The sequence below is a fragment of the Gallus gallus genome, chromosome 28, assembly GCF_016699485.2.
Source record: "Gallus gallus isolate bGalGal1 chromosome 28, bGalGal1.mat.broiler.GRCg7b, whole genome shotgun sequence".
NCBI classification, from domain to species: domain Eukaryota; kingdom Metazoa; phylum Chordata; class Aves; order Galliformes; family Phasianidae; genus Gallus; species Gallus gallus.
In genome coordinates this window covers 369,163-375,553 of record NC_052559.1, presented here as the reverse complement: position 1 = coordinate 375,553, position 6,391 = coordinate 369,163, and the positions used below count along the sequence as shown (strand labels likewise).

The following is a 6,391-nucleotide window of genomic DNA, read 5'->3' as shown; positions in this document are numbered from 1 at the left end:
AGGACCAGGACACAGTTGGGGCTGCCTTTGGTCCCTAGGATGGAAGAGGAGCAGGCACAGTTGGGGCTGCTTTGGGGCACAGGATGGAGATGGGCCTGGCACAGTTGGGGCTGCTTTGGGGCCCAGGCTGGTGGGAGGCCCGGCACAGCCAGAGCCTTGTGGCTGCACTCTCTCTGTACAGTTCAACCTTGATCCATAACCTAAAATGGTAACTGTAGTGAAAGGCAGTAGCTGATCCAGCTGCTTTCCTGTGTTTTAATTTTCCTATGAGTGGGAAGGACTCAAGCTAGTAAACAAAGAGCCCTTTCTGAAGAACAGGACTCAGAAAGTATTAGCACAGAGCAGATCTGCCAGTAGAGATTCTTCCCCTTAGACAGGCAGCCCTTAAACGAGGGTGGGGAGGGCTGGAGCCAGGCTCCACCCCTTTTTTGCCCAGGTGAAATGCTTGCAGCTGTGCTCCACAGCAGAATGTGTTTTAATGAATCCTGTGGAAGCCTGTGAAATCCAAGAATCCTTTCTTCCTTCCTTCTTTCTCGTTTGTGTTTGTTGCCTGCAGTTCCAAGCAGGTGGGCTCTCAGTGTCTTGCAAGTGCCACTTAGCAGCAGCAGGTCCAGCCAGGAGGCACAGCACCCTGCAACCTCCAGGTGAGTGACAGCAGGCAGGCAGGCAGGCCTTGGGGATCTGCAGGGTCATTGTGTGGAGCATTATGCCCAGGAACAGCTGAGTGTAAAGATGATGTCCGAGCTGCAGAGCTAAGCATAACGGAGAGGCCCAGCGGCTCAGCTCGTTTCCCAGCGTAAGGCAGGAAATTAGAGCCACTGAGGGATATGCAGACGCTTTCTGCTTTTGTCTGTTGCCTCCCTCCTTCTGCCCCTGTCAGAGGGGAGGAACGAGCTGCACTTGCACAGAGACATTGCTCTCACGGCCACTCCCCCCTCAGGTTGGAGCATTCCTGGCTGCAGGATGGGCAAACCTAAGTTCTTGCCTAATTGTGTCAGTAAAGCTTAGAAAGGGACACAAACTATGGCCTCTTGGCTCATGAAGTGAGAGAGGGGATGCTGTGCTATTGGGCTGCAGCCAAGAGTCTGAGAGAGTCTGTGTTATGTGAGATTTGAGAGACAGTTCTGGGGAGTGTGGGAGCAGCGCAAACGTGCGAGGGTGCTTTTCCTTTCAGGGGCCTTTGTGCAGCAGCAGATGTTGATGCCCTAGAAGCACGGTGCGGAGCACATCCTGGGATCAAGGTGCCACGGACTGGAAAATGCTGCTGTGGCGGAGTTCCTGTGTGAAGACAAAGCTCCCAGTCGCCCAGAACTGTGGAGGCAGAAGAGCAGTGACAAGGTATCTACATGTCTATCTGTGTATGTGCACAGCAGGCCCAGCTGCCCCTGCTTCCTCCCTCCCCGGGATCTGCTCCTGCTGCTGCTGCTGCTGGAGTCTCCTCTGGCCACGGTGGCGTGGGGCAGAGTTCTTTTGTCAAACAGGATCTCCCGTTTGTCAACCCATTTTGACTGGGCCTGATCCCCTGGTTGACCTTTAATGAATCCCAACATTATCCATCCCATAACCTACCCTGGCACCGAGGTAAGGTGCAGTCCATCTGGCCCCGTGGACTCGGGCATCCAGCTTTTGGAGCAGGTCCAAAACCATCTCATTGTGGATTATGCATGGCCTATTCGGGTCCCCATTCCTATCTACCAGCACAGGGGACTGTGTTCCCAGGAAGTAATGAGTCTTGCTATGAAAGACTGAGGCAACGAAGGCATTAAGTACCTCAGCCTTGTCCTGATCCTTGGTCACCAAGTTGCCCTCGGCATCCAAGAAGGGATGGAGATTCTCCCTAGCCCTCCTCTTGCTGTAGATGTATTTACAGAAATATTTATTGTTGTCCTTTACCTTGGTGGCCAAGCTCAGTTCTAGCTGGGCTTTGGCTTTTCTAGTTTTCTCCCTGCACATATTTGCTACGTACCTGTAATCATCATAAGTAGCTTGCCCACTCTTCCACAGACCATAATCTTTCATTTTGCTCTTGAGTTCCAGTGGAAGGTCTCTGTTCAGCCAGTCCAGCCTCCTTGCCCATCAGCTCATCTTCCATGACCTGGGGATGGTCAGCTCCTGCACCTTTAGAATTACTTCTGGAAAGTACTGCCAGCCTTCCTGGGCTCCCACGCCCTCCAAAAGTACTTCCCAAGGGACCCTCTCAACCATGGTCCTAAAGAGGTTCGAGTTTGCTCTCCGGCAGTCCAAGGTGGCAGTTCTGCTGACTCCCCTCCGTGGTTCAACAAGGATTGAGAAATCTAGCATCTCACGATCCCTTTGCCCCAGGCGGCCTCCAGCCTTGACATCCCCCACGAGACCTTCTCTGTGAACAAACAGCAGGATTTTGCTTGCCCTTGCTGGCTGCCTCACCAGCTGTGTCAGGAAGTGATCTCCCACACACTTGAGGAACCTCTGGGACTGTTCCCTATCTGCTGTATTATAAATCCAGCAGATGTCTGGGACTTTGCAATAGCCCACAAGAACAAGGGGAGAGACCTTGAGACCTCCTGCGGCTGTGTCTAAAGTGTCTTGCCCACCTCTTCATCCTGGTTGGGTGGCCTGTAGCACACTCCCACGATAAGGTCAGTCTTACTGGCCTTTGCTTTTCTTCTGACCTAGAAGCTCTCAACCCTATCATGGCCATCGTTCATTTCCAGACATTCCCATTCTTTCTTAACGTAGAGGGCTGCACCACTGCCTTTCCTGCCTTGCCTCTCTCTTTTGCAAAGTCGCTAGCCATCCATCACAGCACTCCAGCTGTGTGAGTCATTCCACCACGTTTCTGTGATTTTTCTCCTGTTTTTTGATTCCAACAAAAGCCACGTAGGATTATTTTGATTGTTATTCTTTTTTTAATGGCAGGCATTGTGATCAACTTAAAAAAGGAACGCATGAAGAATAGCTTTGTTTGCATTCTGGTAACTGCTGAGGCTTTGGCTGAGGACAGCTTTCAGCTGCACCTGAACTAGGCTGGATTTGTCTCCTGCTCTCCATAGGTGAGTGTTTCTCTTGCAGACCTTTGAATCAATGATTCCCCTGCTATTTGTCTCTTCTGGTTGCTGGAGAGAAGAGCTCCAATGTCACATCCTGATCCGTAAGGTGATCAAGCTTGGTGATTGTCAGTAATTCAGGATATGCTTGCTTTTCTTGAAGTGAACTAAGGGATAAGCTATCATGCTGTGCCATTTCTTTTCCTGTGCGTAATGCCAAGGGATAGGGCTGCAAGTGCCTGCTGGTTCACGGGACATGCCAGAGCTTTGTACACAGCTTAAGTGATGGAAGAGGAAAGACTCCAGTATGGTAACAACGTGATTTCTAGTGTTTTGGTACGTATATTCAAGTCAGTATGGGTCCATTTCAGACAGCATCGTCTCACATCTGTTTGTTGTCTCGTATCAAACGCATTTTTACTCATTTGGCTACATACATACTCCACCCATAGTTTGCATCTTGTCTTCTTAGGGTGAGGTTTGCCTGCTGAACAGCAAGACAAAAGGAGCTTAAATTACAGAAGCAGAGAAGCAAAGACAGCTTAGAGGCTCAATACAGTACGGATCAGTTAGAGCATTACTTGGAAGTTGTTGTGTTCTGGGTGTTAGGTGGGATGAGGCACGGGTGTGAATGTTACAGCCAAGTGTTTTTCCCTTGTTCATTGTTCACCTGCTGCCATGCAAGCCAGCTCTTCTTTTCCCTGCCTCTGCTTTTCTTGTTGCATGCATATGCATCGCAAAATCTCTGAACAGATTTCTTTTCCCGTTTTAACAGTGTATAGCTAGAAGTGGGGCTTATCTCAGCCTTTTGTCTCATCATCTGATGGAGATTGGTTGTGTATGGGGGAGTTTGCACGAATTATTAGCATCTCACCAAAAGCAAGGAACAGAAAAAGAAAGAAAAAAACACCAAACCGCCCTAAAAGCTGCATAAATGACTATAGCTGAGCCAGCAGGAAATATTACCTGCAGTTTGCAGAGTCCTCGTTTTGCTCAGCACTGACTGGATGGGGTTAACAGTGACCACTAATGAAGGAGCTCTGCTACCTGTCTCAGCAGTGCTCCAGTCTTTGTTGCTGCGTTATGAATGCACTGCTCCTCCTGACACATTGCAGGATTCAGGCTGGGAGCAGGTATGGCATCCCCTGACTTGACCACGTGTAACTTGATGCTAGAAGTACACCACGTCCTCCCTCCCTGCATGGCAAGAGATGGCTCTCTTCTCCTGCAAAGGCAGCCAAAGTAACTTCTGTGTGCTGACTAGAGAGAGAAAACTTGGTGTCACTCCTTGCAAGTCCTGTGGCAGCCAGATATTGTGTTAGCCACTCACAGGTAGCATGTCTTTGGTATCAGGGTGTAAGAGAATGAACTCTGTAGGAGCGCTGCTGTCATAGGCCACCAAGGGCCCGGGATGCCTGGCTGAAATTTGATGTTGCAGATACCTTGGTGTCACTGGAATCCATGGAGCTGACACAGTCCTCTGATGGCTGGATTTCTGCTTGCTAAGGGTATTCCTTCTGGTTTCTTGGCTTTTCAGGTGATTTTTGCTTTGCTTTCCTTGGCTTTTTAGTACTTCCTCCTTCTGTTATTGCTCCTGGCTTTGTTTTGCTTTGCTCTTTGGTTTTTCTTTTGTATCTTTGCCTTGCATTGCTCGAGAATTTTGGTTTCTTCCTTCTCTTCAGTGCTAAGCATTGGTGAGTGTTTTTCTCTTTGTACTGTGTTTGGCTTCTTTGGTTTGCCACGATATACACGAGTAAAGCAAATGAATGGAATGCAGTATGGTGACTTGTTTGAATTGCTTTGTTTTCCTCGTTTGGTTGTTTTTCCCCTGTTGCTTTTCAGTAGTGCGCCTTTTGCTTTGCTTTCCATTGTCTTTGTGTCTGGTTGGTTTTTTTTGGTTCTTTGTTCTCGTTACCTGTTCCTTTCTTTGCATTAGCTTCTTCCTCCCAGAGGAGAGCATTCCTTGCCTTTTCAGAGGATGGTTCTTGGCTTTGCTTGGAGTTTCTCCCTTGCTCTTCATTCTTGGTTGCCTTACCTGGCTTTGCCTTCCTTGTCCCCTTGCCCCGGCCTTGCTCTTCCTTTGCCTTCACTTACCTGATGTGCTCTCTCCCTTGATTGTTCTGTTCTGTCTGTTCCTTTCTGGCTTCTTGAACTGCAGCCTCCTCTCTGGGCTTTCCTGCCGTGCTTGATGCATTTGCAGCTCCTTGGAGTTTCCCAGGTGGGTCCACGCCTCCTGGGCCTCCTTGCCTCTTCCCTTGTGGTGCTCTTGTGGCTTTTTCTCCAGCTGGCTGGATCCATGCGGGCCTATTGCCCCATTTTCTCGGCATTGGTGTATGTGGATTGTTCTCTGTCATCTTCCCAGGCCTAGATGCTGAGTTTTTGCCTCTTCCAGACTCTGTTGTCATCTTTGCTTTTCCGTGAGAGTGTATTCTGTTCTGTTATCGTTGGTTGCTTGTTTTTGAATGTGGTGTTTGTTGTTGTTTCATTTATTGTTATTGGCTTTCTTTGATGTGCGTGGGGTTTTTTGTTCTTTTTTTCAGTTTGGTGCTCTTTTTTTTTCTTTGCTGTTCCTTTCTTTGCACTGTATTTTTTTCCTAGTAGCGTTTCTATTCCTTTCTCTTGTACTAGAAATTGTAGCTCCTAACACTAATCCAAATGTATAAACCACAAGTCTGAACTCTAAATCACACAGGTGTATGGGAACTGTATAATCACAGCCTGACCCTCTGTTTGACCACCTGAGGCGAGTGCTGAGTCAGCTGCAGGGGCACAGGTGATGGCAGTTTCAGCTGAGTGACCGGAAGGGGTGGACCCTGGCTGCAGCCCTGCTAGACCCCATGTAAGGGCTGACTCCCAAGGAGGAAGGATCTCTACCTGGAGGTCACCCTTAGTGGAGCCCTTCTGCGCGCCCAGGGTACGGGTAAGCTTTTTATGTCATTCCTCCTTTGGAAACGCGATCATCTCTCTGGTCCTTTACCTGTTTGCCTTACAATCTGTTTGCCATACACACAGGTAATGTTTAACCCTCCTAATGGGTAGCCCTGAAGCCTTTTCTGTAAACGCAACAGGGATGGGTTAGCCCTCATCAAGTAAGGGCCACCCTTAGTCCTAACAGCAAAGGGTAGCCCTGAAGGATTCCCTTTTGGTTATGGTTAACTCTAATCCGATGTGGTAACCGTTCACCTGTCACTGAAGGGAAGCCCTTCATCCTAACCTACTATGGTAACTCTTCATCCTAAACGCTAGCCTCTAACAGTAACCTTTAAGCCCATCCTTAGGGGTTTTCCTGAAGCCTTTGCACTGACTGAACTTGGTAGCATTTCCACGTGAAGCCTTATCTAATCCAGTAACCCGCCAATCTGATG

General features: G+C 48.9%; 1 long non-coding RNA gene across 1 annotated transcript; it reads left to right on the top strand.

Annotated features, from left to right (window-relative positions):
- The first annotated feature begins 2,502 nt into the window (after nucleotides 1-2,502).
- Nucleotides 2,503-6,095, top strand: LOC124417435. Its single transcript, XR_006932223.1, has 3 exons — nucleotides 2,503-2,797; nucleotides 2,899-4,563; nucleotides 5,719-6,095. It is a non-coding gene; the product is annotated as an uncharacterized LOC124417435 (long non-coding RNA).
- The last annotated feature ends 296 nt before the right edge of the window (nucleotides 6,096-6,391 follow it).